The sequence below is a fragment of the Tupaia chinensis genome, unplaced genomic scaffold (genome assembly GCF_000334495.1).
Source record: "Tupaia chinensis unplaced genomic scaffold, TupChi_1.0 Scaffold149090_1, whole genome shotgun sequence".
In the NCBI taxonomy this organism is placed as follows: Eukaryota; Metazoa; Chordata; class Mammalia; order Scandentia; family Tupaiidae; genus Tupaia; species Tupaia belangeri.
The window spans coordinates 497,544-503,543 of NW_006208936.1; the positions used below are offsets into that span (position 1 = coordinate 497,544).

At 51.5% G+C, this 6,000-nt stretch overlaps 1 protein-coding gene across 4 annotated transcripts in view; it reads left to right on the forward strand.

Annotated features, from left to right (window-relative positions):
* NCK2 (NCK adaptor protein 2) overlaps positions 1-6,000 on the forward strand; it is a 72,876-nt gene that overhangs the window by 21,714 nt on the left and 45,162 nt on the right. Inside the window, exon 1 of one of the 4 annotated variants that reach the window (XM_006170857.3) lies at positions 4,526-4,640. The exons of the other annotated variants lie outside the window; for them this stretch is intronic. The gene's annotated coding sequence lies outside the window, so the exon portion shown is untranslated. Of the gene's footprint in view, positions 1-4,525; positions 4,641-6,000 lie in introns of those variants that run through there. 4 annotated transcript variants of the gene reach the window in all.

Consider the following 6,000-nt stretch of genomic DNA (forward strand, 5'->3'; position numbering starts at 1 on the left):
CGGGGCGCTCCAGCCCTGCACTCTGGAACCAGGAAACGCCTTCGGCCAGGCTAGCCTCCCTTCGCTCCTCCGCAGGGAGATACTGAAAAACAAGATCCTTCCCAAATCATGCCCACAACGTCGGTGCCTCCTCCAGCTCTGCCTGAGTACTTTCCCGTAGCAGCTTATCTGGAGGAAATTGAAATTCCGTTCTTGTTTAGCAGCATCTGCCTTCCCCATGGGATTTGTCTTTTAAGCAGTGCTGCAAAATTCTGCTGTCAGGTGATGCTGCAGGCAGGAGAGGGTGATAGACGAAGCCAGGCTTTGTGATAAGGCGCTCCTAGTGGGCTTGAACCTTGGCTCGGACACTCACTTGTGGACTTGGGGGTCATTTAATACCGGCAAGCTCCAGTTTCATCGTTTAAAAAAATGTCTATCTATGGGTCATACCTATTTCAGAAACTGGCTGTGCCTTTTTTTGTTTGTTTTTTAAGATTTTTGCCATAGGGCATGTGAACTCACCAGAGAGAGTGATAGTGAGAACCAGCACCCGTGGGGGATGGCCATGCTATAATCCCATCTCCTCATTCTCCTCTCAGGAGTTTGGACATGCATGCACACACACCTGGCAAGATTTTCAAGCTGCCGGGTCCAGGACTCAAACCATGTTAGGCCATGTGGGAACCCACTGGCCTGCATCACCACGCCACCTGCTGGCCTCGCTGTGTATTTTTGACGAGCTACTATATATAAAGCAGGGTCATGAGCGTGCGGCGAATGTCGGTTCTCCTGTAGCCACATACCCCTCAACACTCAGGTGACCCCGCGCACCAGCACCTCTGCCTGTGCAGGGGAAAGGTGGCCCTGTCGTTGGTCTCCTCTTTGACATTCCATCCATTTGTGTGTCTTAGAGAAGTAGCGAGACCTTGACTCTTGTCACAGCTTAATTAACTCACTGAGCCTTGGAGCAGCCACTGGATTCCACATTGTGTCCCGGTTAAAGTGGAAGTGTCTTAGCTGTAATTAGTGACACTGCTTAGAAAAAGCCACCAACCGGCCTTTCTGTCCCCTCACAGGATCCCACATGTTCCCGCCAGCTCCTGCAAATCATTTGGCATCTGGCAAGACTTTTATCTACAGCACACCTTGAAACTTTCATAATTTATAAGCTGTTTTTGTTGCTTCTGAGACTGTTTCATAGAGAAGCCTCCTTCGTGCCAATGTACTACTTTTAAATATTTGCACATGCGCGCCCGGGGGGAAACATGGTGAAGACGAGGGAAAACAGAGAGAAAGCACTCCTCTCTCTGGACAGACCTTAGCGTGACTCCTCAGTGCGTTAGTTTCCGTTATTGATGTTCACGTAGACTATTCTTGCTGTAGAACTTGCCGCAGACTTAAAACAACACAGCTTTCCGAGCCAACAGCTGGCATGGCGGTTAAGGCACTGGACTCCCACATGGCCGACTGTGGTTTGAGTCCTAGACCCGGCGCAGCTCAAAAATCACTCCAGGTGCACGAGGTGCATGCCCAACATCCCGGGATGAAAATGGAGGAGAAGGGATTTCGGCATGGCTGTCCCTCCTGGGAGGTGATTTCTCACTTTCCCTCTCACTCTCTCTCTCTCCAGCAACTGTATGTGTCCTATGGCAAAGCCTCGAAAAAAAAAATAAACAAAAAGCCCCCACAGCTTTCTTACCCTACGGTTCTGGGTGTCTGAAGTCCTGCCAGCTCTCACAGACTAAGGGGAAGGTGTGGCAAGGCCGCGACCTGCTGGAGGCTCCCGAGGAGGCTCTGTGAGAGAATTGGCCTTCCTTGCCCAGCTATAGAGGCCGCCCTCCTCCCTGGCAGCTACGTGGCAGTTACTCTTGCTGTGTGTGTTCTGCCAGCCCTGTCCAACTCCAAGGACTTGGGGGTTCCACGGAGCCCACTGGGGTCACCCAGGATTACCTCCCCTGTCCAGGGGATCCTGTCAGCAGCTGGATTCCCCTTGGAGATGCCCGGTTCTGGGTATAGGACGTGGGTATCTTTAGGGGCCGTATTCTGCTACCACATCTACTAAAAACATTATTTGAATGAATGAATTGACATAAATTGGTCCATTGCATTTTTCTCCTGAAGGGATGAGATATTACAAAGAAAATTACTCTAAAGACCCCCATAGTGAAGTCAATTAGATTATTTGACTAGGTCAGATTGCGTGTTGACAATCCAGGGGGGGATGACAATAGTTTTTCATGCAGTCTCAGTTTCTTCTGCCACCTGCGTGTTCTCTAAACTGTTTTCTCATAGACAGGCTAAACGTGTGTCAGTATACACATGTGCACGTGTCTACCTGTCTGGGCCCCAGTCCGTGCCCTAGAAGTACAGGGTAGACTTTGTTCTGCGTGTGCATGTATTTTGAATTGTGTTTAAGAAATCATACTCTTTCGGTCCAAGGCTTCGTTGCAAGGTGGGATTGGTAGTTTGTCTTCTTAAGATTATTAATTTCTGGGGGGACCAGCAGTTAGCGTAATGGCTATGTCGCTGGACTCCCATGTAGTGGACCGTGGTTCGCGTCCCGGACCCGGTGGCTTAAAACTCATGCTGGGCACGTGTGCGTGTGTGCCCAAGATCCCGAGAGGAGAATGGAGGAGAAGGGATTGCGGCGTGACCATCCCCCCTGGGGGGTGATTTCTCGCTTTCTGTCTCTATGTCTCTGTCTGTCTGGCAAGCGTACGCGCCCTATAGCAAAAACCTCTTTAAAAAAAAGATGATTAATTTCTGGGGCCAGCAGCTTGCATGAGATTAAGACTCTGGATTCCCAACATGCTGACCGCAGTTTGAGTCCTGGACCCGGCAGGGGTTAAGCCTCTGGATTCCCAACATGCCGACCGCAGTTCGAGTCCTGGACCTGGCAGCTTGCTTTCTCACTTTCCCACTCTCTCTCTCTCTCTGGGGGCACACATGCTCTACAGCAAAAATTTAAAAATAATAATAAATAAAGTAAGTAATTCTTTAAAGAAAAATGATTAATTTCTTCCCTGAGAGAGAGAGATGACAGGCAGTACCCCTAACAAGGGTCTTTATGTGGCTTCAGCCAGCCAGGGTCGTGGGCACACGTGTGTACCCTGCGTGGACAGGGTGGTCTTGGGACATGAGCCGAGTATCGTGGAGCTTTGCGCGGCATTGCCCGTGTGTCATTCCAGTTGGCCGGGGATGGCGGGTTTTCATCATGTCTCCAGGCTTCTCTGAGGTGAGCTAAATCGGTCACTCGGTAGCAGAGTGAACCACCAGCCTGCCTTCTGGAGCCTCCCATTAGTCCATGTGCTGAAGCCCGGACAGTCACTGCCAACACTCAGCTCGGCCCCAAGACGGCGAGTGATGGTCATCTCGGGGGACCAGGCTCTTCAGGCGGTGAAGCAGCAGGCCAGCACAGCAGTACCACTGTGATGGGAGGACAGAGGGATACCTGGGCTTGGGCCACGGGAGGGCAGGCCCCGGTTCCATCTTGCTCACCAAAGAGCCCTGTAAGAGGGTCCGGATCTCAGGAAGCGCTCAGCACACCCTAGTGGAATGAAGGAGGGTGACCAAATAGGCCCCGCTCCCCTGTCCAAAGTGCCCTGTAGGGTTGAGAGGGTCTCAATTAGGACCATGGTTTCCATTCTTGAGCCACTTACATGCCAGGCAGCGTGCTCAGGGCTTTCTTAGCAAGCTTCTGAGTGAGGTTCTATTTCCCCACGTCGCTGAGAGGCAGCTGGCCGTGTGGGCAGCCAGACAGCAGCCCGTCAATGTAGCACTGCACCCAACTGTCCTAAACCACCGGTCACGCTTGTCCAAGCCTCACACGTTCCTGGTGAAGCAAGCATCGTGGTAGGGTAGAATAGGCCGCGGTCCAGGGCAGCCCTACAGATGGCTCAGCTCAGCTTCGGATCCCACACCTTGGACTTCCGTCTCCCATTTTTCATTATGACCAACTGATTCAGTTTGGTTGCCATGACTTTTTTGGAAATATCTGTGACCATTTTTGGTCGTTGCAGGAATATGTGTGTTAAGAGGAGCTCGTAAGCTAGGAAGATACAGTCTGCAGGATTCTTTCTGGAAGGGAAATAGAGTCTTACTCTAGGATCGATGATGGTGAGTCGGCCCAGTAGGGGCCGGTGGGGACTGTTCAGCGAGGGAAGTTCGTCCAGCCATTCTGTTGGTGGTTTAAAATCTGCGCCCCCCTAAGACTTGAAAAAGCAGCCTCACCCGGTTGTCTAAGTATTTCTTTCTTCTGCATAACTTGGGGTGAATGAAATCTCTGACATACAAGGTGGGATAGATGTGCAATGTAATACCACACCTGTAACTCTGCTCTCTGTGGGCCAGACCTGAGTGATAAACCGTATGCTAGTTAATGAAGGCAGAAATGAGATTTCCCTGAACTGCCTCAGCTGAAGACGGAAGTGTACGTTAGTTTTTGAATCTGACTTCTGTGAGTCCTAGGCTGACTCAGAATGCCATCTCCAGCTCCCATTCTCATAACATTCTCATTCTTAGAATGTTCTTTATCAAACAGTCTTCTGTTGGGCATTTCCATACTGAAACCTTAAGTTAGTCTCTGCGTCCCATTTTATGGTGGGAAAATGATCTGTTTCTAGGACCTTCCTGTTCCAATCCATCCTACACACCAAAGCAAGGTACTCTTAACTGGAAATACTACGGGCTTCTTTTGGGCTCCTAGAATCAGCTTCCCGAAGGCCTCCGGGTGCATGGCCACAACTGAACGTGACGAGACCCGGCAGGTCCCAGTCACAGAGGACAGCAGGGCTGCCAAGTCTGTCTCCCGTGCAGAGCTGAGCTCCTCAAGGGTTTGGGAGTGTGGCTTTCAGTGTTCCTGGCAGTCAGAAGTGGAACGTTCGCCATCGGTTGGCCTTGAACTGTGGTTGCGCAATTACCCCTGCGGGCTGGCCTTGATCTACTGGTTTCGAAAATGAAACGGTGGCGGGGAGATTGTTGATTGGCTGGACCTGAACTCCACTGCAGGGAGGCAGTTGATGGCGGACTTCTCCACAGTGAGGCTGTTGACTCACTGATCTTTAGACCCTTTTTTCTATTGTTGGGAGGGGTCACTAATCAGAATAGCGTTCAAGTCCAGAGCAGTGTTAATGTCCAGGTGTTTCCTAAGTACATAGGAACTTCTCATTCTCACTCGTCCTAGAGGCATAGATTTTCTGGGTTGGAATAATCCTGTCAAAATACAGATCCTACTGTGCACCCCCACCCATCTGTCCCTCGCAGTGGGCACAGATGTGGGAGGTGACCGACCTGAGCTCGAAGCCTGACTGTCATTAAACAAGGCACTTCATCTCCAAGACCCTCAGTCTCCTAAGGAGAATACTTCCCTAGTTAAGTTAGTTAACCTCCCTGGTTAAACTAATTCAGCCAGGCTGTGTCCTATGTCAGATTGGCCAGGGTTGGAGTCCGTAGGTGCCTTCAGATTGAAAACCATGCTAGGTTTGCGGGTGCCCAGGATCTGCATGGATGGAGCATTGGAGGAAAAAGGATAGCATGTGGCCACGCCCGTGGGTCATGCATGGTCTCACATGCTCCCACTGTGCAGCCCCATGCCGAGTGTAATGCACGTGTGTTCCCAGGCATAAGCCAATCCGCCCGTGTCAAACACGCCTCACGTACTCAGACGTCCCCTTCCTAATCTGTGCATGTGTGCGTCATTACTGTCCACACAGCATGGTGGAGACCTGGAGGGCATCTGCAAGGAGGCATTTCATGGCCCACTTCCGTCTTACCTGGTTTGTCCCTTCTCTGGCCTGTCAGAATCACCAGGCAAGTCCTAACGAACTTCTGAACAGGCCTCACAGCTGGTGTGACTGGGTGTGAGTGTGGTGAGCCCCTGGTGTGACTGGGTGTGGGGCTCGGGTGTGAGTCTGGTGAGCCCCTGGTGTGACTGGGTGTGGGGCTCAGGTGTGAGTCTGGGGAGCCCCTGGTGTGACTGGGTGTGGGGCTCAGGTGTGAGTGTGACGGGCCCCTGGGGGGACT